The sequence below is a fragment of the Chiloscyllium plagiosum genome, unplaced genomic scaffold (assembly GCF_037043375.1).
Source record: "Chiloscyllium plagiosum isolate Xiang-an unplaced genomic scaffold, Cpla_swu_hap1 HiC_scaffold_2, whole genome shotgun sequence".
Classification (NCBI taxonomy): Eukaryota; Metazoa; Chordata; class Chondrichthyes; order Orectolobiformes; family Hemiscylliidae; genus Chiloscyllium; species Chiloscyllium plagiosum.
In genome coordinates this window covers 12,077,582-12,104,411 of record NW_028270140.1, presented here as the reverse complement: position 1 = coordinate 12,104,411, position 26,830 = coordinate 12,077,582, and the positions used below count along the sequence as shown (strand labels likewise).

The 26,830-nt window shown below is 39.2% G+C and overlaps 1 protein-coding gene across 7 annotated transcripts in view; it reads left to right on the top strand.

Annotated features, from left to right (window-relative positions):
* Positions 1-26,830, top strand: part of dennd4c (DENN/MADD domain containing 4C) — a 152,962-nt gene that overhangs the window by 6,390 nt on the left and 119,742 nt on the right. For 4 of the 7 annotated variants that reach the window (XM_043719121.2, XM_043719156.2, XM_043719146.2 and 1 more), the window contains exon 2: positions 9,922-10,040. The gene's annotated coding sequence lies outside the window, so the exon portion shown is untranslated. Of the gene's footprint in view, positions 1-9,921; positions 10,041-14,683; positions 14,776-21,520; positions 21,540-26,830 lie in introns of those variants that run through there. The other 3 variants (XM_087994586.1, XM_087994587.1, XM_043719130.2) reach the window with 3 other exon arrangements.

Sequence of the window (26,830 nt, the reverse complement as noted above, 5' to 3'; positions counted from 1 at the left end):
GTATATACACAAGCTTTGTGAATATGTAGGGATCATATGCTCAGGTTTGAGTCATTTTTCAGTTTGTCTCCAAATGGATAAGTTAATATTGTGTTGGGCAGCACTTGCTTAGAAGATCCATAGTAACCAAGATAAAATAGGTGTTGTGTAATTCTGACTTAGGGGAAAAAATGTGGTTAGTAGGCCTTGATTGAACACTAGGAAGTAAAATTTGTATATCTTCTTAGAGAAAAGTGGAAAAAAAATTAAAATCAAATTAATGTTTCTCAAACACAAACAACAGAAATTGCTGGAGAAACTTTCAGACCTGGCAGTGATCCTTCAGAATGGGTCACTCGACCTGAAAAGTTAACTCTGCTCTCACTCTCAGATGATCCAGATCTGCTGAGTTTCTCCAACATTTTCAGTTTTTGTTTTTGATTTCAGCATCTGCATTTTTGATTACTGTTTCTCACTTCAGTTGTTGTATCGTGACAATTTCTGAAGTAGTAGTGATTTGCTCATTTATAAGAACCGAAAAAACTGTGAATGCTGGGAATCCAATGAAAACTTCTCTGTATCTACTCTGTCGAGCTCCATCGTGATTTTGAACAGTTCTAACAAAACTCTCATCAGCCTTTCCTTCTCTACAGTCCCAGCTCTTCTGGCTAGTTGCAGAGATGACCAACTTCATATTTTTAAAAATATTTTTTGCACCCTCCAATACCTTCACATCTTCCTCCAATGTCTTGTCCAGAATTGGACACCGTACACTTGTTTTGCTGAATCAGTGTTTTATGAAGGTTTATAACTTCATTGTATTGTACTTGATGCCTTTCTTTATAAAGGTGAGGAACTTGTCTGTCTTTGAGTTGTTTTCCATCTGCTTTTCACATTCAACAACTTCTGCACAAGTAACCTAGGTCTTTTGCTTCTGTCTCCATACATATGTATATTGTGCTTTATGCATTGTAGAGTATAGGGTCAAGGTAGCCACCAACTTAATGACCAAGAATTGCATGAACAATTCTCTGAAATGCCGAATTCCAAAACTTTGCAACACTGAGGGAAGCAGTTTCTCTTCATCTCAGACCTAAAAGGCCTAACCTTTACTCTTGAGACTGTATTCCAAGTTCTAGACTCATTCATGAGCAGTAAACATCTCCCTGTCAGTAATCCTGTCAAATCCCTGAAGAATCTTGCGTTGCAATTAGGTTATCTTTTATTCTTGAAAATTTGACAGACTAATTTAACAGACTGGCGGCCTTATATTGCACTACATTTCTGTGGGTTAGGAGACTAAAATTTTGTAGAGCACTCTCTGGTCTCATCGAGACTCCAGATAATGGTAATAATACATCTTTACTTCTTTAACAGATTATATGCTTTCCTAATTGCAAGCTGTACCTGTTTATTAAGTTTGGTTTATGTTTAGTGTTAAAGTATGCACACCCCTCTGAATACTGTTGTTTGCAGGTTCCCAACATTTTAAAAAAAAAATTTTGCTCCTCTATTCTTTGAAGCCAAAGTGGATAACTTTACACTTCCACCCTTCATATTTCACCTTTTGCATTTTTGCCCCTTGCTTGCCCTTTGTAAGAAATTGTGCACACTCTTTCTGTTCTCCTTGCAGTTTATTGCTTAACACGTCTGTAAATGAATGTGCATACATTCCACTCCAAATTGCCCATATATTTCAGAAGTCTCCAGTTCCTGTACCTATTCCGTGGAGCTCGCTGCTCGCCAGTGGAACTGGGCTGCTGCAGTTGATCTTTATATTCCAAGTTGAAAATGGGTTTCTAGTATTACTATTCTGATGACCTGGTGTGGTATAATGTACATGGTTTTTACCACAGCTGTTGAAGTCATAACTGGGAAGTGTGGGATAACTTGGAAATTGAATGATGTGCTTCTAGCAAGCGAGTCACATTTTATTATTGAGGGTAATATTTTGAACTTGGTCTTTGGTCCAAGTGCATAATCATTGACTCTTGTTTTAACCTGTCTGTCTAAAGTGAGTACAGCTCTGTTATATGATGAACTAATTTTTTGTCGTCTATGTCTTCTGCTGATGATTTAAAGATATTAATCAGATTTAAACTGCACTTCAGGTCGACATGGTGTGGGCGTGGACAGTAATCTCCGGTCCTGCTTTATTCAGAATTGTAACTTTAATTACTGGTTAATTTTTGACCCAGAAATTAATTTTGTGAAGCAATAAGCCTGTAGTATTGCCATAGAATCACTATAGTGCAGGACGAGGCTATTCAGTCCTTTGACTCACAAAACAGCACCCCACTGATGCCCATCCCTGTAACCCCGTGTGGAGGTCTTATCATGGCTAACTCCTCTAACCTGCAAACCCATGGAAGTTGCTGGACACTTTTGTTTTAAGCATGGTCAATCCACTTAACCTGAGCGTCTGTAGATTGTGGGAGGAAACACATGATAACAGAGCATGTGCAAACGCCAGCGCTGCAATCAAACCTGGGTCCCTGGCACTATAAGGCAGCAGTGCTAACCACTGTGCTATCGTACTGGCCCAAGTGTTGTCATGTAGGATGTATCTTTGCCATAATGAATGCTGTTGTATTTATAATTTTCTAGGGTCTAGCAAATATCTGGGATTTGCTTCCATGTTAATTGTGAATTTGTCTTTAGATTTTTCAGTTGTTAGAATTTCAGTTGAAACTATTCTGTTAATCAGGTTATAATGTAGTTATGGTAATTTCTTTTGCCTATTCCTGGCATATTCCTGTTTGTGACAGTCATGTCCCAACCTGCTTTTTGAGAGAGGACATGTACCTTCTTTTGATTTGCTTTCAAGACTAGCATTTTGTATGTAAAGTATGATGACCTGTTTATATAGCTTAGATTATGCAAATTGGTTTAGAAGCTTTCCAATTACTTGATGATAAATGAATTTTCTCTTGACTATGTATAGAATGTACAATTTATGAAAATGTTCTGCTTGAGCAAATAGATATGATGTATCACCGAAAAAGTCATGAATCATAATGATATATTGATCCTCCTTTATGACTGTCAAAAAAGTTAACAAATTCTTGTTCTCTGATTTCCAAACACTGCTGCAAGACTTCCTACGTGCCCTTAGATTTGGCCACGATGGACAAGGTAGCCTTGTCCCTAATGAATGCTGCATTGCATGCACATTGCTGTCAATAACTAGAAATGATTTGGGACTGTTTTGAAATGGAGTGTTAAATGGTTGGCATTTTGTGATAAATTTTAAAAAGCGTTCAGGTACTAGATCTAAAAAGCAATGCTGGCTTATTCTGCAATGAGTACTGCTTTTGATTGGAGGAGACCAATTACATGGAAGGAAAATACTGCAGATGTTCGAAGTCTGAAATGAAAGCAGGAATTGTGGAAATAGACAATAGGTCAGACGTTTTGTGAAAAGGTCTTTGACATGTAACAAATCTGTTTCTCTTTTCTAATAACTTTCACATCCTAATAATAAATACCAATAGAATCAAATATGAAGAAAAATTATACAATTTCTCTGTACTGATTTAGATAGGAACTGTGTATTGTATGGCAGAAAGGAGATCTGCCACTGTTATTTGTTATCATGCCTACTGATTGATCAGAAAAACATTTCAATGCTTCAGTTATACATCTTCTCAGTAATCAGACAGACTTTTACAATATGAATTTTTGTCCAAAATGTTACCCAATGGCTCAGGTTGTTAATGGAAATGAACGACGTGGTAATGAAATCTGATCTGGAGACTTTTATTCTCTTCTGTTTTTATTCCATGTCTTGGATACCATTGTATCATGGATATTGGCAATTTAATATTCAGGATACAAACAAAAGCATTTGGATGTTTGATCTGTAGTGTAAAAGGATCTTTTGTTTGACCTTCAAATTGCTGAATGATTAAATATATTTAAGTTTATAATTGATAATTGCATATTTTTGTCTGAAGGGTATAAATAACTTTCAGTGTGAAATGTACTAATAAGTGATACAGCACTTATTGGAATTTATGTAACACCCTCTGCATAGTTAAAACTGCAAACGAGTGCAAGCTATTAAGACTCAGATTTTCAATTTAATTGAACTGTAAATATTATAGAGCATGTATTTTTTTTAATAGATTATTCAAAAATTATGTAGTAGGAAACCTTTTTTGAAGTACAGTTTATATCAGACTTTATATCTAACTTGACTTGTTGATTAATAGGAAGCAAAGAGTGGGAATAAATGAGTGCTATTCTGGCTGGCAAGTCGTGACTAGTGGTGTGCCTCAGGGATCAGTGTTGGGACTGCAATTATTTGCAATTTATATAGATGATTTGGAGGTGGGGACCATGTGTAGTGTGTCAAAGTTTGCAGGTGACACAAAGCAGAGCAAAGTGTGCAGAGGACTGTGAAACTTTGCAGAGGAACATAGATACTTTAAGGGAGTGGGCAAAGGTCTGGCAAGTGGGATACAATGTTAATACATGTGAAGTCATCCATATCAGTTGGAATAACAGTAAATAAAGTTTGTTACTTGAATGGTGAAAAGTTGCAGTCAAGAGTGTGGTGCTGGCAAAGCATAGCAGGTCAGGCAACTTCTGAGGAGTCGGAGAATTGACGTTTTGGGCATAAACCCTTAATCAGGAAACGTTGATTCTCCTGCTCCTCGGGTGCTCCCTGATCTGCTGTGGTTTTTAAGCACCACACTCTCGATTCTTATCTCCAGCATCTGCATCCTCACTTTGTCCTGGTAAAGAATTGCAGCATCCTGCTGTGCAAAGGGACCTGGGTGTCCTCACGTGCATGAATCACAAGGCTGGTCTATAGGTACAACAGGTAATTAGGAAGGCATATGGAATTTTGTCCTTCATTGCTAAAGGGATTAAGTTTAAAAGCAAGAAGGTTATGTTGCAGCTGTACAGGGGAGGCCTGTACACTTAGGTACACTGAAGTGCTTTGCAACTGAATAGATACCTTACAGTAACCATTATACTTCAAAGTAAGCAAGCAGATCAGTCATGTTGTTCTCAGCAAAATAACCAATATATAATCCTATTCTAATTGTCCAGATTATTTGACTTCAAATTGTTCTTTGATCAACCTGCAGGTGCGACTTTCACCTCACTCAGAGCCAGGAGCACTATCAAATTTCCTTCAGTATCATTGGGTCAGAATGCTGGAAGTCCTTCCCTTGTGATATTGTGGGTTCACCAAATGGACTGCAGTGAGTGAAGAAGGTAGTTCATCACCATCTTACGGTAACTAGGGACAGGCAATAAAATGCTGGCCCAGCCAGCTATGCCTACATCCCATGTGTGAATTGAAAAAAAAACAGTCAATAGCCCCAATGAATAGACTGAAAATTACAGTCAGGTTGCATGAGGAAATAAATATTGGTCAGGTTACTGGGTGAATTTGTATGCTCTTGGAATTGGGTTGTGGAATATTTAATTTTGTATTAAAGGATGGATGTAATTTCCAACTGAAATAAAACTGTCAAAAGTGCAGCACTCCCTCAACTGATGCACATCTCACCTCCTATAATAGCTGAGCTCTCAGCTTTCTGCTCCAAATATCATTCCAACAGTGAACCTCTGTCTTTGACTTTCTTCATGAACATTCAAGGAGCAATTACATAATTTGCCTCAGGTAAAATTTCTTTGTCACTTGACTCATGGTCTTAAGTAGGAGAAAGTGAGGACTGCAGATGCTGGGGATCAGAGCTGAAAAATGTGTTGCTGGAAAAGCGCAGCAGGTCAGGCAGCATATGCCCGAAACGTTGATTCTCTTGCTCCTTATATGCTGCCTGACCTGCTGCGCTTTTTCAGCATCACATTTTTCAGCTCATGGTCTTAAGTACTGATTTGTGTTATGAACCATTTGCTGAACATGTTGAACCTTAAGTGCCTCTGTTTATGGAAAACTGCCATATCAACTCTTTTTTGTCGAAAATAATCTGTTCGAATTGCCTTTTCACTTTTCCTTAAGTTGGAAGCTCAGTGTAAAATATCAAAACATTGTTCAACAGTGATGTTTTGAATTGAACTGTTAAAGAATAACTTTAAAACAGCACAAAGTCTTAAATCCATATATTATGAATTGAACTTGTGATAAGATGCAGATCTTGGGTGAGTGCTCTGACTTCTCATTTGTAGGTTTTTTAAAAAAGTTTAATGGATATATTTATATGTTAAGGTGGTAATGAGTGTGAGCACTTAATTAGTGAATAATTGTAAAATGTTAACACAGGTTACCATGTGAATAATATATAAATTTGCAAGTGTGTGTAAGCTGTCTCTAACTCGTGCATGTGGCTAATTCTGTGACCACACCTATGGCTAGAAAAAAACTGTTTGGATAGCATCAATCTCTGGCTCTGTTGTGATTAAAGTCAACTAAGTCAACACTACAGTACACAATGCACTCTGACACTGAAAAATCATAGAATTGCTTTTAAGTTTCCTTCTTAGCCATGTAAAACTGTGTGTCAAATATTGACCGTCAAATAAGCAAGCATGAGCAAACTGATGTGATGTTTTATAAAATGAACTTTTAAACAGTGGGGGTGAAAGTTAGAGTGCATACATTCAAATGTTGTAAGCATTTGAATTGAGATGTAGACCAAGATTGCAAATTCCAGGTGGTGCAGTTCTGATTGGCCTCCTGATTTTCCACCCTCCAGAAAGTTGAGCTGACACAAACCTGGCTCTTGTCCATCCAAACCTCTGTATTGGTGATCATTTCGGCTCTTACGCCCTGGAATAATTTTCCGAAACTTATGTTTGTCTTTCTATTTCTTTGTCTTGTTTTGAAACCTCTGCTTAGTCATATGAGGTGGATTTTAAGCATTTGACCATTTGTCAAAATGTCTGCCAGTGCCTATTTTGTACATCTAGTGCATTGCTCTGGAACTGTGAGCTGTGTGAGAGGCACAAGATAAATTCAAGTTCATGCAGGAGCATTTGTTGAAGTAAATTACATGCTGATCCCTGAAGAATAAATAAAAAAGGACAACTTGAGTGCTTTATTTATGAGTTGTAATGTAAAATAAAGTCAAGTTTCACTCCCTTAAAATTGCAACATTTTCTTTTGCCATTCTCACTTGATATTGAATGAAAAGTCCACTAGAATCTACAGGCTGTAATTTGCGATTATCTACCGTTTTATAAATTGAGGTTTAATACTTGAGCTTTCTCCTGATAAATGTTTTAAAATGACAGAGATCTTGCCGGCTTAAATGTTAGACAAAACTAAAATAATCGTAATACGTGAATTCAAGTATGATTTAAGTCCCAGTATGCATGAAGGAAAGCTTTGTTAATGGTAAGAGTCAGTTACCAATTGATAATACAACCGGTTTCCTACCTGTGCAGCCTGAGTATTTATTACAAAATGAGATATTTAGTTGATATTTTGAGCATGTGCTGTTCTTGGAGTAACCAGGCTTTCACAGTGAGCATGGCGTTTGCTAGTTTGTGGTGTACCTCAACCTTAAGTCAGTTTATTAGCAAGTTCAATCATTCAAGTAAGCGGACTTAGAATAAGCAACAAGTCTGGTTAAGGGTGTTGCGGATGTCAAGAGTTACCATAGACAGGAAGCTGACTACTTCAGGAGATTTTTAAATGAAGTTTTTTTAAAAGATGTTTTGCCTTTGCTCTAGATTATATTACATTTAAGGTTGATTGTCACCAGAAAGAGGCAGTCCTCTTATTTGTTACTCCAGTGTAAGCTGAGTGCCCAGTCAATTTCTTCTTAACAAGAAGCTTTTATTGTGATTAAATTGAATTTTTCAGTTTTTAAAAAAATATAAATAACTCAGGCATTTAAAACTTCCTAGTTCAACTGGCCAATTAATATCAATTATTTATTTTAATTAAAAGTTGAAATCTGTTTATATTCTATTTTTTTCTGGTTAAGTAGTCAGCCATAAAGGCATGACTTGCTACACATGTAACTATGGGCTGTTAACAAAATATTTGGTTGAAATGATATCTGTATAGATTGTAGTTCAATGTTTGCTTAGCTGAAATTAACAGTTTGTGATCTGTACTTTTATTTCAATCGCTCCATATCAACCTAAAATGAGGTGTGCTCAAAAGAAGTAGAAAATAAAAGGTTGGCACTTTGCAAATGATTTAGTAAAGCAAGACTGATTGCAAGCTACAAAAATTGTGGTTAAACCTCCAGTAAATGTAATTTGATCTGCGACATTCGTTTGGTTCTAGCAAAGTGCGCAGGACTTCAGTTGAACTCCAGCTGAAGGAAATGAAGTAGAGCTTAGTGGAAAATATTAGTGCTTTTCAGTCAAACAATGATGCAGGTGGTGAAGTCAGTATGTTAACTGTCTTTGTGAAAAGAGTAAAATCTTTGGAGAAATTTATCTGCTTTACGGTACTTAAGGAAATGCCAAAGGTCAACATTTGGTTCAAATAAAGAGTATATCAAAATTAGGCTGATCTATTCCCAAAGTGTAGAGGATATCATCGGCCTTGTTAATATGTCCCATATGTACAGTCTTCAAAATGGAAAGTTTTGTTAATTCATCGGCAACTGTTCTTGACACTTTGTTTTCTTCCTGTTAAATTACTAATCTCACAAGTCTGAGATTGCTTGCATAGTTTGCATTACTATAGTTTTAATCGTGGTAGTTGCAGTTATTTTTTAAAAAAACATAAAGTTGAAAGTGGTTGTCTTTTTGAGGAATCTTACTTCATAAAATGTAGGCATATGTGGAAAAGGCAGGGAAATTAGCAGTAAACATTCGAGCCAACCCAGCTAATAGAGCTGGTGCAGGCACAATGGGCCATACAGTTCCCTTCTGCACTGTAAAAAGCAAAATAATTGTGATTAAATTTGAAGTTACCAACATTTGTTTTTGAGTTAGTTTAGGGCTTGTGAGCTAGTGTTGGCTTATATTTGAGTGTATTTAAGTATTTACATTATATTTTCCTGACTTGATCTGCATATTTAGAAGCGTCCAATTGATTCAGGAAATTTAGCTTTTTAGAGAGAATTTGTTTTTGGGAGGTGATATATAAATTATGCTATCATTTACAGCATGGGAGGAGGTCATTTGGCCCATGATATCAATACTAGATACTGATGAACAATCTTGTCAGTCCCATTTACTTAGTCTGTCCAACAACTATGGTTTTAGTTAGGTCAGTTGGCTGGACAGCTGTTTGCGATGCAGATAGTGATAATAGTGTGGGGTTCAGGACTCTGCTTCTCAAACTCTACCCTCGGCTGAGGCATAATGACCTACTGGTTAAATCACCATCATTTGTTTCTCTGAGAGAATAGACCTATGGTTTGATAAGACTACTGTGACCTTACTTTACCTTTTATCCACAGCTCTGCAAAGTCCCATTAAATCATGGATTGTCTGTGCTTCCATTATTCTTATGGACTGATGTTTCAGTTTAATCGAAAACAATTATTGCTATTTGACAAATAAGTTTGTTTTTAAGTTTTTAACTACATATAAACATTATGGACACAAACAGAAATTGCTGGGAAAACTCAGGTCTGGCAGCCTTTTGTGGAGAGAAAGCAGACTTAACGTTTTGGGTCCAGTCACCCTCCTTCAAAACACTGAAGTCTTCAGTTCTGAAGAAGGGTCACTGGACCTGAAACATTAACTCTGCTTTCTCTCCACAGATGCTGCCAGACCTGAGTTTTTCCAGAAACTTCCGTTTTGGTTTCTGATTTCCATCATTCACAGTTCTTTGAGTTTCTTTTTTAGAATCATTATGGTACTGTTAAGGTACGATAGTCTTTCTGAGAAGACTACACACCACTGCTCAGAATTGGTGTTTCCAACTTTTTATTGCTCCGACTTGAAACCATACTTCGTTACGTACACAAGTCAGTATAGTGTCAACATCAAAAATTGTAAGTACTTTACAACATAAATTTTGCTCTTTCTTTTTTCTTTATCTTTTCATAGAATGTGGGTGTCAGTGGTCATACCAGCACTTGTGCTCATCCATAATATCCCTTGAACTTCAGAGGACAGTTAAGAGTCAACTACATTGTGGTTCTGGAATCATATGTAGGCCAGACCAGGTAAGGATGACATATTTTCCTTCCCTAAAGTAGATTAGTAAAGAAGATTTTTTTGAGTATTGACAATACTTTCAAAGTCGCTGTTAATTAATGATCTTAACCACAGTTCATGATATTTTAATTCAATTAATAAAATCTGGAATTAAGAGATTTGAAGTCATGTCCCCAGAGGATGAGCCTGAACCTATGGATTACAAGGCCAGTGACAATACTCCTAAACCAGCATCTTCCGTCAGATTATAGACACTGGCATTGGTATAGTTCCCTTAAATTCCTGCTGACATAGCTATTTGTGCTCTTCAATTTTGAATAATTTTTTGCTTTCAACTTGCTCCATTGCTATCTTTGTAACCTCCCTCGACCTGGCAATCAACAAAGTTTGCTGTGTTCTTCTAATTCTGACTCTTATCCATACCAATTTGTATATTTCAGCTGCTTAAAACTTAGCTTTTTGGTTAAGCTTTTAGTTATCTGGACTAATGTGCTGTTTGTCAGATTTTGCTTGCTGGTATTCCTGCAAAACGCATTTTGACATGTCATTAAACACACAGGATAAATGCAAATTGTTCAAGATACAAAAAGACAAAAAAAAATACTGTTGTATCATAGACTGTTTTTAAATTCATATGTTTGAATTTAATGACTGTCCAAGGTGTTAGCTGCATGACGTTTGTACCTTTAGTAGTGCATGTACTAGTTTTTGGTTGCCTTAACTGATTCCATTGATATACTTGTAATTTTAATGATATTGTAAAATTATGCACAAGTGAAGTTTGTGCTGATGATTAAAGAGTTTCAGATCAAAATGAGTTAATTACAATTATTGCATATACAGCAAATTAAGAGACAATACATCAATATATATGACTTAACTTTCAGTTTGACTCTGTGTAGCTTATGCGCACTTTGTAGACTTGTGCTATACTCAGAGGTTTCAGACATTGCATTTAAAATAGATGATGTATGTAGCTTCATTTACTCAGGGTCCGTGTGTTTGGGTTATATACATAGGATGTAGTATGACACTGTCTTGTTCTGCAGTAAACCAAGGCACTTTCTTTCCTGTCACCTTTCTGTCATCTTTCGCCTTCAAATCTTGCTAATAATGCAGATGATTGGCCTGTGTCAGGACTTAGGTTACTTGAGTCAAAGCAATGAAAGTGGACTTTTTCTCTCTGCCCTTTTTCTTTAATTGAGAAAGTGCCTTTGCCTCTAAATGTATTTTTTACTCCCCCTATGGTAAAGATGATATCTGGATGTTGCATTACAATGAAGTTTTTGCTTTTTTTTTGAACTGTGAATGCAGTTTGACAGTCTCGAATTACATCTTAGTTGAAAAAGCATGCACAATTTTATTAACTTTTGTGCAATTGGATAACTACACCTGTGCTTTATAAATACTTTATCACAAACAAGAGTCCTCATGTTTTTGAGGTGTTCGCTTCATGAAAATCTTGCTTTCTTCCACATTTCTGGAAAAGGGCAGATTGTTTTCTTGAGGGGAATGATTCAGTAAGTTAAGCATTTTGTTGTGGAGTTAAAAACCTGTCATGACTGATATATACTTAGACTGGACAAATCTGGTCGTAGAATGAAACCTGACTTGATCATGTATTTAATTTTTTTTGTAATTTGATAAAATGGTTGGTTGTGGAAACTTTTGAATGAGGCTTCAGGTGTTCTTTAATGACAGTGTATAAGTTTATTATGCAGAAGGATAAAAAAAAGGAAAGCTCAATGCTACAGACTATAGTGCACCTTAACGCAAACGTGAAAACAAAGTTTCTCCTCCTCATCCATTGCGTAAACGCAATCTCCAGAGAAATATCTTTCCTATCTCAACTTTTTAACTCTTCCGAATTGATGTTTTTCACTTTCTTAGATATTGTGAAAAGCCAACAAACTCAGTCAATTCTGAGGAGCTAAAAGTTGTCAGTTGTAACAACTTGAAGGCTTCTACACAGGCTGCCCCAGCTTAGGAACTTTAAAAGCCAGAAAACCCTTCTCCCAAAGTGACTAATGCCCTCAAACTAAACTGGAAAAAAACACCAGCTGCTCTCTTGTGAACTGATTGGAAAAACTTGTTTTTTCTTCAGAACAGAAGAATCAAAACTAATTGGCTTCATGTTTATGCTACCTGCAACAAACTCAACAATATAAACTTGTCAAGGAGTTTTCGTAAGTCATGTCAGTCTGCATAGCTGAGTCTTCTGGGCTTTCTATTGCAACTATTTGCCTAAGTCATGGCAAACTTGTGAAACTTCCTTGGTCATATATTTGTCTTAAGGCTGAAACTCCGCTTCTTAACATTGGAAATACATTTCCAGTCATGAACCTGAATTGATGTTCTGTAGGATATCCCATAGTACTTCGTGGTTAAAATCCATGGGTGACCAGCCATCAATGGAAGATCTACAATAAGCATTCAAACGAATAAGATGCTGAAAGGCAAGCCTTTATGATAAAGGACGCCACACTTCAGTTGTTGGAATACTGCTTTCTTGGCTTGTGACCGTGTCTTGCTCTGTAAGGCAGTGCGGCTGCTTGTTTATGTTCCTCAAGTTCTCACATTTCTGCATCATTTCATGGAACCAGTTCTGGAGACAGTGATGGTTGAACCCAATGGTCTGGTCATAATTGCCTGGTGCAACAAACTTTATTTTATCCACTGCTCTGAAATTGATTTCGATGTGTGCAAATTTTTTGCATAGACTGAGGTGTATTTCTCTCCTACCAGGTGTTATAGGGCTGAGATGTTTCTTGCATTGACTTGGTGTTTGGTGGATACATCTACCAATTGACTAAATTGATTCTGTCCTCCAGGCAATTGCTGTCCCAACAGGATTCCAATGATGCAGACATCATTGGATCTTTGACATGAACAATGACATCATTCAGAGGTGCCAGTGCTTGGATCTGGGATGCTTAAATGTGGTTTTGTATTTGTTTTTTGGATGGAAGAAAATATTACCTTGAGGCTGTGCTGAGCACACTGTGGTGAGAAGGATGACAGCGATTATGTTGGCTTCACTTTGCCTTTTCTCCCCCCAGTAGTTCCCCTGCAGACACTGGAATCACAGCCAACATTTAAAACCCCTCATAACAATAATCTTTTATTCCTTTGGGATTGCATCGAGGACTTTGAGGTCAGAATGGAACCTTTCCTTTGCATCTTGATCAGATTTGAGGATTGACCTTTATACACTGATAGCTGTGGCATTGTGGTAAAAGTTGAGGGAGTTTAATTTGAAATATAGGGAGATGGATGAGGCTTGTTTCATGAATATAATTTTTGGGTCAGAAAATTAACTCTGTGTGATCCAACTTCATCATTTCCAACAAAGTATACAACTGCAGTCAGGTATATTTCTACTGCTAGGTTTACAACAGACCAGAAAGCAATTAGTCTAATTTGTTGAGTTCTGTTGGTAAAATAGCTTCTTTTAGCAGGTAAGCTGGGTTTTTTGATGAGAAGAGCCGATCACTATTACCCTAGATCCTTCGGGCCAACCAGTCCATACTGACCATAATCCCAAACTAAACTAGTCCTACCTCCCTGCACTTGACCATATTCCTCTAAGCATTTCTTTAATCATGTACTTATCCAGGTGTCTTTTAAATATGGGAACTGTACCTGTATTCATCACTTCTTTTGGAAGTTTATTCCACACAAGAACTACTCTGTTTAAAAATGTTGCCACTCATGTAGTTTTAAAATTTTGCTCCTGTCACCTTAAAAATATGCCCTCTAATCTTGAAATCCTCAACCCCATGGAAAAAACACCTGCCATTCATTCACCTTATCTGTACCCGTCATGATTTCACAAACTTCCATAAGGTAAATACCCTGAAACAAGGTCCCATCCTGTTCAGCCGCTAGGGATATTTGAGATGATTTGTAGCTCAGGGTTGATGATAAGTGTGTAAGTTAGCAAGCTGTGCATGAAGGTTTGTTTTCAGACATTTTGTCACCATACTAGGAACATCATCAGTGAGATCTGTGGTGAAGTGCTGGTGGTATGTCCCGCCTCTCTATTTATAGGTCTTGGTTTCTTAAGTGGGTAATGTCGTTTCCAGTTATTTTTGTCAAGAGAAGGTAGATAGAATCTAACTCGATGTGCTTATTAATGGAGTTCTGGTTAGAATACCAGGCCTCGAAAAATTCTCGTGCGTGTCTTTGTTTCGCTTGTCCTAGGATGTGTGTGTTGTTCCAGTCAAAGTGATGTCCTCCTTTGTCTGTATGTATAGAAACTAGTGATAGTGGGTCGTGTCTTTTGGTGGCCAGTTGGTGTTCACTTATCCTGGTGGCAAGTTTCTTGCTAGTTTGTCTGATGTTGTGTTTTTAACAGATCTTGCATAATATCTTGGAGATGACATTAGTTTTGCTGGTAATATCTAATGGATCCTTTTAGTTTATTAGTCGTTGTTTAAGTGTGTTGGTAGGTTTGGCTACCATGATGCCAAGGGATCTGAGTAGTCTGGAAGTCATTTGTGATATGTCTTTGAAGTAAGGTAACGTGGCTCTAGTTTTTTAGTTGCATTGTGTCAGCCACTCCTTATAACTCAAACTCTCCATTCCTGACAACTTTGTGGTAATTCTTTTCTGAACCCTCTCCAGCTTAATAATATCTTTCCTGTGATAGGCTGACCAGAACTGAATACATTACTCCAGGATGGGCCTCACTAAAGTCCTGTACAAACTCAACTCCTATACTTCATGGTCTGAACAGTGAAGGCAAGTGTGCTAAATACCAACTTAACCACACTGTCTATATGTGACAAAAATTTCTAAGTTTTATGTACATGAGCCATGAGGTCTCGGTTCGTCAACACTAACCAAGGCCCAACCATTAATTGTGTAAGTCCTTGATTGTTCAACCAAAATGCAATATCCAAATTAAAGTCCATCTGCCACTCCTCAGTCCATTGACCCAATTAATCAAATGTCTTTGTAATCTTAGATAACTTGCTTCACTGTTCACTATACCACCAATTTTGGTGTCACCTGCAAATTTAGTAACCATACCTCCTTTATTCTCAACTAAATCCGTTATATCCATGACAGACGAAAGTGGACCCAGCACTGATTTCCGTGGAGCACCGCTGGTAACAGGCCTCCAGTTTGAAAAACAACCCTCCAATCAGTGAGCCTGACCTCAGTGGTGGGCAAGTTGTTGGAGGGAATCCTGAGGCGCAGGATGTACATGTATTTGGAAAGGCAAGGACTGATTTGGGATAGTCAGCATGGCTTTGTGCATGGGAAATCATGTCTCTCAAACTTGATTGAGTTTTTTGAGTAACAAAGAAGATTGATGAGGGCAGAGCAGTAGATGTGATCTATATGGACTTCAGTAAGGCGTTCAACAAGGTTCCCCATGGGAGACTGATTAGCAAGGTTAGATCTCATGGAATACAGGGAGAACTAGCCATTTGGATACAGAACTGGCTCAAAGGTAGAAGACAGAGGGTAGTGGTGGAGGGTTGTTTTTCAGACTGGAGGCCTGTGACCAGTGGAGTGCCACAAGGATCGGTGCTCGGCCCTCTACTTTTTGTCACTTAGATAAATGATTTGGATGCGAGCATAAGAGGTACAGTTAGTAAGTTTGCAGATGACACCAAAATTGGAGGTGTAGTGGACAGCGAAGAGGGTTACTTCAGGATACAACAGGATCTTGACCAGATGGGCCAATGGGCTAGGAAGTGGCAGATGGACTTTAATTCGGATAAATGTGAGGTGCTGCATTTTGGGAAAGCAAATCTTAGTAGGAATTATACACTTAATGGTAAGGTCCTAGGGAGTGTTGCTGAACAAAGAGACCTTGGAGTGCAGGTTCATAGCTCTTTGAAAGTGGAGTCGCAGGTAGATTGTATAGTGAAGAAGGCGTTTGGTATGCTTTCCTTTATTGGTCAGAGTATTGAGTACAGGAGTTGGGAGGTCATGTTGCGGCTGTACAGGACATTGGTTAGGCCACTGTTGGAATATTGCTTGCAATTCTGGTCTCCTTCATATCGGGATGATGTTGTGAAACTTGAAAGGGTTCAGAAAAGATTTACAAGGATGTTGCCAAGGTTGGAGGATCTGAACTACAGGGAGAGGCTGAACAGGCTGGGGCTGTTTTCCCTGGAGCGTCGGAGGCTGAGGGGTGACCTTATAGAGGTTTACAAAATTATGAAGGGCATGGATAGGATAAATAGGCAAAGTCTTTTCCCTGGGGTTGGGGAGTCCAGAACTAGAGGGCATGGGTTTAGGGTGAGAGGGAAAAGATATAAAAGAGACGTATGGGGCAACTTTTTCACGCAGAGGGTGGTATGTGTATGGAATGAGCTACCAGAGGATATGGTGGAGGCTGGTACAATTGCAACATTTAAAAGGCATTTGGATGGGTATATGAATAGGAAGGGTTTGGAGGGATATGGGCCGGGTGCTGGCAGGTGGGACTAGATTGGGTTGGGATATCTGGTCGGCATGATCCGAAGGGTCTGTTTCCATGCTGTACATCTCTATGATTCTATTTTAGATATGATCAAGTTTAGGCCATCAGAATTCTGAAAGATTCATTTAAGTGGACTCGAGAAAGATACATTAAAGTTTTGTTGAAGTTTATAAAATCATGAGGGGCATGGATAGAGTGAGTAGTCAAGATCATCTCCCCAGTGTAGAGGAGTTCAAAAGTAGAGGGCGTAGGTTTAAGGTGAGAGGGGGAAAATTTAAAAGGGTCCTCAAGGAGCAGCTTTTACATGCAGAGGGCAGTGCATGTGGCGGAGGCTGGTACAATTACAACATTTAAAGGGCATCTGGATGGGTATATGAATAGGAAGCACCAAATGCTGGCAAATGGGACTAAGTCAGATTGGGATTATGATCGGCATGGATGAGTTGGATTTAAGGGCCTGATTCCATGCTGCATTCACTCTGACTTTTTGTTTTGGCAGTCCAAAGGGAAGAAACTGGATGGAATCTGTTCTGTAAAATAGCTGAGGCAGGAGTGAAATTTCTCTCTACTTGATTTTATGTAAAGGAGTAGTGTTGGGAAATGGATTGACACTTCTTGTTGTTTGTGTAAGATATTTTCAACTGACCTGCTGAGTTTGTTTTTCCCTTTTGTGTGAGGCACTGATGTCCTTGTGCATCTGCATCCAAGAGCTTTTGCAGCTTTGTCTGAATATATTTATAACTAACTACCTGGAGAAACTGAGGACTGCAGGGACTGGAGATCCGAGTTGAGAGTGTGGTGCTGGAAAAGCCCAGCCAGTCAGGCAGCATCCGAAGAGCAGGAGTTTTGACGTTTCGGGCATAAGCTCTTCATGAGAAATGAGGCTTGTTGGCCGGGGGCCTGAGAGGTAAATGGGAGGGTGGGGGAAGAGGGTGGGTGCAGCGTGGGGCTGGTGGGAAAGTAGCTGGGAATGCTTTAGGTAAAAAAAGTTGGAGGTGAAAGTGATAGATCTGAGGAGGGTGGAGCAGATAGATGTGAAGAAAGAGGGACAGGAAGGACAATACAAGAGGGTGATATGGAGTTGGGAGTTTGGGACTGGGATAAGGTGGATGGAGGGGAAGTGGGGAAACCGGTAAAATCCACATTGATCCTGTGTGGCAGGAAATAGAAGATGAGGTATTCTGCCTCCTGGAGGAGGCCCAGGACCTGTATGTCTTTGGCGGAATGGGAGGGGGAAGTTGCTGTGTTCAGCTACAGGTTGGTGAGGGTGTCCCAGAGATGTTCCCTGAAATGATCCGCAAGTCATCATCCTGTCTCCCCAATAGAGGAGACCACATTGGATGCATTGGATACAGTAGATGACGTGTCTTAGCTAACTATCTGGTCAACTGATTGTAAAGATTACACATTATCTAACAAGCCAGGATTTGTTCTGGCCTTGAACTTGTGCAGTATTACACTCAGCTGGGATCTTAGCATATTGATTATATCTAAGCTACAGGTGAAACATCATGAGCCTTTTCATGTATTCAGTTGAAGAATTCTGGCAAACCATCCAAGATCTTATTCTTGATGGCAAAACCAACTTTGTAGATATCGAGATTACTGTTGGCCTTACTTTTCAAACAAAAGGTCTACTCTTCTGCTTGTGTTAATTCAGCTGCCCTTCTTCTTGAATCGTTCTGGTTTTTCACTTTGAGTCTTGGTAGTTCAATTGATGTAATTGCAGTTCTGCTTGGGACAGTCAATCTTGAGATTATCCATGTGTGTTCTAACGTTGCAATTTACATAATTTAGATTTTTTTCTTTATTTGACCATGGAGCTGGTGATCTTGCAAAGTCTGGTTTCATCAGCCACAAACAAGTGTAAGCGCATATCTTTTAAGGCATCTTTCCCATCCCCTTTCCTATTTAGAGTGGGTTGGAACTATCCTTAAGACATTCCGACACCTTCATGCATCTAAAATCTGTGTGCATACTTCCTAGTTCAGAGCCATCACTTCCCTGTTGCTGCAGATTTGACAAATGCACTCTGGTATCAGTATACACTTCACTTTCTTTCATGTGATGATCTTGGGAGCATTGTCATTGTCCACATGATGTTGGTAGTCAGATTTTGGTGATGTGTTGTCCCAGAACGATCAGGTCCATTTTGCCACTGTAACCTCCTTCCACATTTGCATCAGGTGATATGCACAGTCCGCTTCATGCTTTCTGTTAGCTTGCACCACACTTGCTGCCAAGTGATTATTTGAGGCTCATTGCCACTCCTTCAGGTTAAGCTATCACATTTAAGAGCAATTGTGTTATACAAATATTCCTCACCATTTGGCATCTCGAGCAGGAATGTTATCCAGACCTTGCTGCGTATGGGCCTGGGCTGCTTCAGTATCTGAGAGGTTGGGAATGGTGTGAATATTATGCAATCATGAGTGAACCTATTCTATTTTTGACCTCATGTTAGAGGGAAAGTCATTGAAGCAACTGTAGACTTAGAACACTATGCTATAGAGCTTCTATAATGACTTTTGGAGCTGAGGTAATGGGCCACCAGTAAACCTATTCCTTTGTGCAACATGTGATTCAAACCAGGGGGACATTCATGGTTTGAGCTTTTCTGTCCATATTTGGACAAGGTTGTAATGAAGTCAGGAACTGAGAATCATGGTGCAGATTCTTGCTGAGAAATTGTCACTGGATGGCACCTTCAATTGCTTGCCACAAGAAGGGGTACTAATTGGCTGGATGGGATTTGACTGAAGTTCTTTGTAGACTGGACATCACTATGTAATGTTCCACATTGTCAGGTAGAGTCATAGAGATGTACAGCATGGAAACCGACCCTTCGGTCCAACCCGTCCATGCCGACCAGATATCCCAACCCAATCTAGTCCCACCTGCCAGCACCCGGCCCATATCCCTCCAAACCCTTCCTATTCGTATACCCATCCAAATGCCTCTTAAATGTTGCAATTGTACCAGCCTCCACCATATCCTCTGGCAGTTCATTCCATACACGTACCACCTTTTGCATGAAAAGGTTGCCCCTTCGGTCTCTTTTATATCTTTCCCCTCTCACCCTAAACCCATGCCCTCTAGTTCTGGACTCCCTGACCCCAGGGAAAAGACTTTGTCAATTTATCCTATCCATGCCCTTCATAATTTTGTAAACCTCTATAAGGTCACCCCTCAGTCTCCGACGCTCCAGGGAAAACAGCCCCAGCCTATTCAGCCTCTCCCTGTAGCTCAGATCCACCAACCCTGGCAACATCCTTGTGAATCTTTTCTGAACCCTTTCAAGTTTCACAACATCTTTCCGATAGGAAGCAGACCAGAATTGCACGCAATATTCCAACAGTGGTCTAACCAATGTCCTGTACATCTGCAACATGACCTCCCAAACCCTGTACTCCATACTCTGACCAATAAAGGAAAGCATACCAAACGCCACCTTCACTATTCTGTCTACCTGCGATTCCACTTTCAATGAGCTGTGAACCTGCACTCCAAGGTCTGTTTGTTCAGCAACACTCCCTAGGACCTTACCATTATGTGTATAAGTCCTGCTAAGATTTGCTCTTCCAAAATGCAGCACCTCGCATTTATCTTAATTAAACTCCATCTGCCACTTCTCAGCCCATTGGCCCATCTGGTCAAGATCCTGTTGTAATCTGAGGTAACCCTCTTCGCTGTCCACTACACCTCCAATTTTGGTGTCATCTGCAAACTTACTAACTGTACCTCTTTATGCTCGCATCCAAATTATTTATGTAAATGACAAAAAGTAGAGGGCCCAGCACCGATCCTTGTGGCAATCCACTGGTCACAGGCCTCCAGTCTGAAAAACAACCCTCCACCACCAATCTCTGTCTTCTACCTATGAGTCAGTTCTGTATCCAAATGGCTAGTTCTCCCTGTATTCCGTGAGATCTAACCTTGCTAATCAGTCTCCCATGGGGAACCTTGTTGAATGCCTTAGGTAGATGCTAGTGTTGTAACTGCAGTGGACACATCTTATTGCTTGGATTGATTCTGGGGTCAATGTCTTTATAATGTCCACTGCCTTCAGTTTTTGCTTAATACTATACATAGTGTTGCATTTGTAATTTTGAATGAAAGATGTGCAAGGTTTTATGCTTGGTGTTTTTATGTTCTAAAGGCAAAGATCAGATTGATAAAAGGAAAAATAATGTTTTTGTATGTTTGGGAAATTTGGGTTGCTTGAGGCTGCAGAAAAAAAAAGAATTTTAATTCCAAATGTTTGCATGGCTTCTTCCTCAGTCTAATAAAATGATTCGAGAGAAGATGACTTGTCTCTGTCATTTCACGTTGTTACTTGCATTTTACTGGTAGCTCGCAAATTTATATACTAGTGCTCTTAAGACGCAGTGAATGCTTCAGTGAGGCATTAAATCAAAGCAATTGCTGTCTAAGCAACAGATTGCAGTATTGTATCAAGTTTTGGGCATCCCTCTAAACTAAGGCTAAGAAAGACTGATCAAAAGTGCACCAGGAATGTGTTTAAAATTACAGCTAATTTTCTTTCTGCCTTCATCTTTTGCTGTTATACAATCTTGTGAAGTTTTGGTGCTAGAATGAAGGGGATGTCATATTTCATTTCTGCAATGAGTTATTGGAATATGGATGGCTGACCACATAGCTGTTGAGGGAGATGTCACAATATAGTTTGCAATTTGTTTGCTAATTTTGGTACCTTATCTAAAATCTTGATATCCAAAAACTGCTTATCTTTCTCTTGAGTTGGAAGCTGCTTCTAAAAACTAAGTCAGCAATATTATAAAGAAGCCTGCTTGGTCTAATTTCAGAGGCTGGAATCAGTGAAGAGGTTGTGTACACAGGACATGAGTCCATTGCAGCACTTGATGACTAGCCTTTACCTGGCCCCCTCTCTGTTTTCAGGAGATGCAGCCACCTTTTCCACTTAAAGGATAACGTGGAGGATTCTGAATATTTCCAGTTCCAAGAACCCTCAATAAAAGAGTTTGTGATTGAGCTGGGTACATTGACACCTTCCATCCAAAACTGGAATATAGTTTTGATGAAGGTTAGTTGTAATTTCAGTGAGGCAAATTTATATGCTGCATTGTGGAATCGGTAGAAATAACTTGGAAATAATACAATCAATAATTTTAGGACATGATTCTGAATATACTGGAAAGCCAGTCATCAAGGGGAGACTTGTCAAACTAGCTTATCGGAAGTTTGTTAATTTTACTGAAAGTTTGAGAAGTGAAATGTGGACCTATCACCTGTCAAATTATATTTTATTCAAAGTAATCCATTTGATGCATCAGTGATGGTGTTTGCAGGCTAGACTCCATTGATGGGGTCCATGTAAACATGTAAATCCTGGTAAATGTGGCTGCTTAAGATTAGCATATTGCTGAAGAGCCAAAAAAAAAATTGCAGATGCTGGAATTCAAATTAGACAAGCAGGAGGCTGGAAGAACACAGCAAGCCAGGCAGTATCAGGAGGTAGTCAAGTCGATGTTATGGGTGTAACCCTTCAGGACTCTGGGTGTGGATGGAGCTGTAGATAAAGGGGGTGGCAGGGACAGGATGGCAAAGTGGGGATTGGTGAAGATAGGCAGAGGGTACGACCTGGTTGGTCAATGGGAGGAACAAATCCGGTTGGTGGCAGGGAGCGGTGGCAAGGGGTTGGGAAGGGATTCGGCAATGGGGAGGCCCCAGTCCTAAAGATGTGTTACACCTAAAGCATTGACTTCTCCACCTCATGATGCTGCCTGGTTTGCTGTGTTCTTCTAGCCTCTGCCTGTCTATTGAAGAGGGAAGTGTGGCTGAATCTTCGCCTATCTTATGCTCATCAGGATAAACACAAGAATGCTCCATTTGAAATCTCAAAATACAATGCAGACAAAGAATGCTGATTGGTTGGCAAGTTGACAAAATGACTTTGTCTTGCCAGTGTAATTTAATTTTGATTGAGAAATTTTCAGTTGAGTGTAGCAGTCATTAGCCAGTTTGCAAGTTGCGCAATATGCAGTGAGCAATGATCTCTTCAGGAGAGCTAATATCCCACAGAATAACTTGAAATTTCTCACTAGAAACCTAATGCTTGAGGGTGTTAATGTAACATGACCTGAATTGTAAAGCTCTTTGTCATTCAACTTGGCAAAGTTTCTGTTTGAGTTGCTATGGAAAAGTATTTTTTCTCATTTACACTGAAAATCTGAAGTAAAAAATCGCATTTCAGTGCCACTCGTAGTTAATAAAGAGTAGATATTCCATGATTTTAAACAGGGTAAAGCTATCACATAGATTTTGCAAATCGTTTGCTGCACTGGTGTTTAAAACCATACTAGTGGTGATAATGCAAGTCTTGTGGCCACCTTGACCTAATTTCCTTATCACTGTTTCTTACTGGCACTTGAATTTAGGAATTAGTGATCAACAGAATAAGCAACTGAATACTTCCATTTGCAGAATTAGGCAAACAGAGTCAGCGCCACAGGCACTTGAGAACATGTTTAAAATTGAAGAGCAGATGAGGCAAGTATAAATACTATGCAAGTTAAGCTGCTGGTTAGAAAACCTATGTTGGTGGCGCGATGTTGTGCCAAAGTACATTGGTATTATTGAAATGGATTTTTTTTTAAAAGGCACTGAGTCATTTTGTGTTCTAATGTTAGTTTATCTGGATGAGAGGTTTTCGAACCAACGTAGAACACTTTTTGCAAGCTAAATATGGAAGTGATTGTTTTGGAATGATTGTTCACAATTTTTTTGTGAGTATTGTTGATGAAATTTTATCAGAGCAAATTACGGCAGACGCTGTAATCTTTACTGAAAGCAACAAGTGCTGGAGATAACAGGTCAGCCAGCATCTACAGAGAGAGCAAGCAAATGTTTCGAGTCTAGAAGTGAAGTGTGGAAGGGTCAGCATTTATGCTATAGTTTGGACTACTGTTCTGCCATTCTTGTATTCCTATCACTTAATCAGAGCTATCAACATCTTTTCTCCACCAGCACTCTACACCCATTACTCCAACATCACTGCCTCTTCCTCCATCCACCCCCCCCCCTCAAAACCCTGAAACGTTCACTTGCTGTCGTCCCATGGATGCTGTTGGGATTTCAGCATTTGTTGTTTTCAGTATATTTTATCAAAGCTCTCTGTTTAGCACCCATCAAGACAAATTGCAAGGAATACCATCATAAAAAGAAAACAATATATTTATTGTAAGAGGGAGTCCTAATTGTTTAACAACAGGACTCTGTTGTCGGCTTTGGTATGGAGAATGTGCCCATTCATGACTGACATTTAATATCACACTTTAGATCTTAAATAAGACATATTGGCTCCTATTGGTCAAGATGTTGCCTTGAGAAATGAGAGACTGTCACCTGTTTTGTTACACTGAAACAGGCAGTATGTGTACATGTTCTTTCTGTTAGTAAAGAACGGGGCACTGTGTGTATCTGTATGGCAAGTGTGCCAGATGGTGAACTCCACTGACACTTCTGAATTAGTTGTCTGCATTAATCTTTAAACACATGGTAAATTATTTTGGCATACCCAGTGGTCATGATTAATGCTGGAACAATTTTAAATATCTGAACCTAGCCTGAAACCAAATCACTGTGTAACTGGTTACTAGGAGGAGAAAGTGAGGTCTGCAGATGCTGGAGATCAGAGCTAAAAATGTGTTGCTGGAAAAGCGAAGCAGGTCAGGCAGCATCCAGGGAACAGGAGAATCGACGTTTCGGGCATAAGCCCTTCTTCAGGACATTTCGGGCATAAGCCCAAGAAGGGCTTATGCCCGAAATGTCCTGAAGAAGGACTTATGCCCGAAACGTCGATTCTCCTGTTCCCTGGATGCTGCCTGACCTGCGTAACTGGTTACTAACCTAGTAGATTGATTTTTAGTGTCTTCTGACAGCACATGTTATGCAAATCAATGCTGGGGTGTATGTTTACTTATACCAGTTAAAACTGGTCAGTGAGTTGAGTTTGCTTGTCTAAATAAATATCAGTAGTCTATTCTTGGGTTTCCATAATGGTCCAATTTGAAATTGCATTACTTAATTTTCATCTGCAAAATCTTATTCTTCATTGCAGTCGATTGTTTGCTGCTCTCGTGGGTATGCAATTTCTTGTATTAATGATGAATGTGGGAAGGTTTCTAATAAAGAAATTTCATGATCAGTCAAATAAATGACGGTTCAAATTTGGCTCTCGGTATTGTCTGCCCGGTGCTACTTCTAATTTTGGCTAGCTGCTTCCTGCTCTTTCCAACAATATGTGTCAATCTTGATCTCTTTTAAAAAATGTGGCACAACTTTGAAGTTGTTTCCCAGGCCAGCATGCTAGTGGCCTGTTCAGAACCTTCACTTCTTTGTGTCTTGTGTAACTGCCACGAACCTCAGTGTGGTTCCACTTGAATTGGAAAGACTACTTTGAGCCAATATATGACTTTTGATGAATTGCCTCAGTTTAGAGACCAGTTTGGTGTGTGGTCATTGGTGAGGCATAAACCTGTGCAGTCAGTGTACACTTGAAAACTAAAGCTATTATATAGAATGATGGCAAGAGGCATGATGTAGACTGAGTGGGGGAGCAAGGAGAATGCTTGGTATACGCCAGAGAGAACTCTGCAGGAGTAGGGGCAGGAGTGATGATTCTCTGGTGACAAATGAATTATGAGAATGAACCCCAGACTCATGCTGTCCCATACTGTTTGATGATGGGGAAGCATTGTAATATAGTGTGATCAAACAGTTTAAAAGCTGCAGATAAATGGTGGGGGATGTGGGGGGCCCTTAGTCATGTCGCAAGTCATTTTTGACTTTGGTCAAGGCTGTTCCAAAATGGTGATTGGGTCAAAATCTTTTCAAAAGAAACACCTGGCCATTTTTCTCAGACTGTCCCAGGCAATGTAAAATTTTGACTCCTTGTTTAGCTACCTTTTTCAGTACCACTATTCATCACTTGATAGCAGTAGCTAACCTTGAGTTGAATTGTTGCGTTCATAGTTTTTGAGTAAGTAACTTTGTGGGTTTTCTGTGTGTCTGAAGTTAATAACTTACATGCAAGTATTTCTGTGATCATATTAATTTATTTAAAAATACAATTTGAGGCTTCGCTTTGGAGTTCTTGACTTCTTGTGAACACCACTGGTGTCTTGCAACCAAACAAGATGAACAAGCTCCAGTTGAAAATACAGGAGAGTTGGTTTTTTGTAAGCTTAGAGAGGTTTTTATTTCAGTTGTTACTTGAAGTTTGGAGCAGTCCTATGAAGTCCTTGGAGTAAGATGACAGGAAAGAACAGTGCTTCTGAGAAGGGAAGGACATATTGTGAACTTGGTTTCCCTTGAGTGAAATGTTAGGGTTAGTCCCAGACCAGAAGTGTTCGGATAAAACTCTGAAGAGGTAACTTCAAGCTGTGTGTATTTAGTCAGGTGTATGATAACTTCGTCCTGGAGCTATCTACAGTTCCAATCTAAACATTGAAGTCACAAGTGATTTTAAACATACAGAGATGTTAGATTCAGGACCTCTGGTGAGAAATTATGAGTGGCATTTTGAGTATTCTATGAAGGGTGTTTTTCTGGTACTAAAAAGCTTGTTGCTTCCTTTCAACTTAGAAACGAGTGTTGTGTGAATAATGGGAGTATACTTTTACTTTGTGGTTTCAATGTTGGAATTTGCAGTAGATGGTTTGGTTTATTATATTTTAGCTTGTCTTATTTTGTTAAATTTCTGTTTGGTAAAGCAAAATTTGCAGCATTTTATGCTGAAGTTTCAGTAAGAGACTGTGAAAATGAAAGCCAATCAAAATAAGATCTTTCATGCTCAGTACCTGTCAGGGATCTGACTTATTTAGTAATAACATCAGCTGGAATCTTTGCGTGTTATACCTGCATGCTAACTGTTATCAGGAAAGCTAATAGAATGTGATGTTTTATTGTGAAGAAAATTGAGCACAGAGTTCAGAAGATTATATTCAATTATGCAGGGCTTGTACATCTCAAGTACTGTGCGCAATTTTGGTCATGCTGTTTGGGGAAGGTTGGAAGTACATGGAAAGAGATTCAGTGAAAGATTTCTAGTTTGATAAGTGGAATGCATGTTTTGAGAAAAGGCTGGACAGGCTAGACAGGCTGGAGTATACAAAAGTAAGAAAGTTTTATTAAATGCACCAGATCCTGAAAGGTCCTGAAAGCTGGATTTAAGAATGGATGACTCCTGTTGTGGGAGAATTGAGAACTAGGGGTCTATGCTGAAAAAAATAGGCTGCTGCTGATTTTTATTCACTGGTGGGACCTGTGTGTTGTGAGCTGGCCAGCATGTATTGAATGTCCCTAGTTACCCTT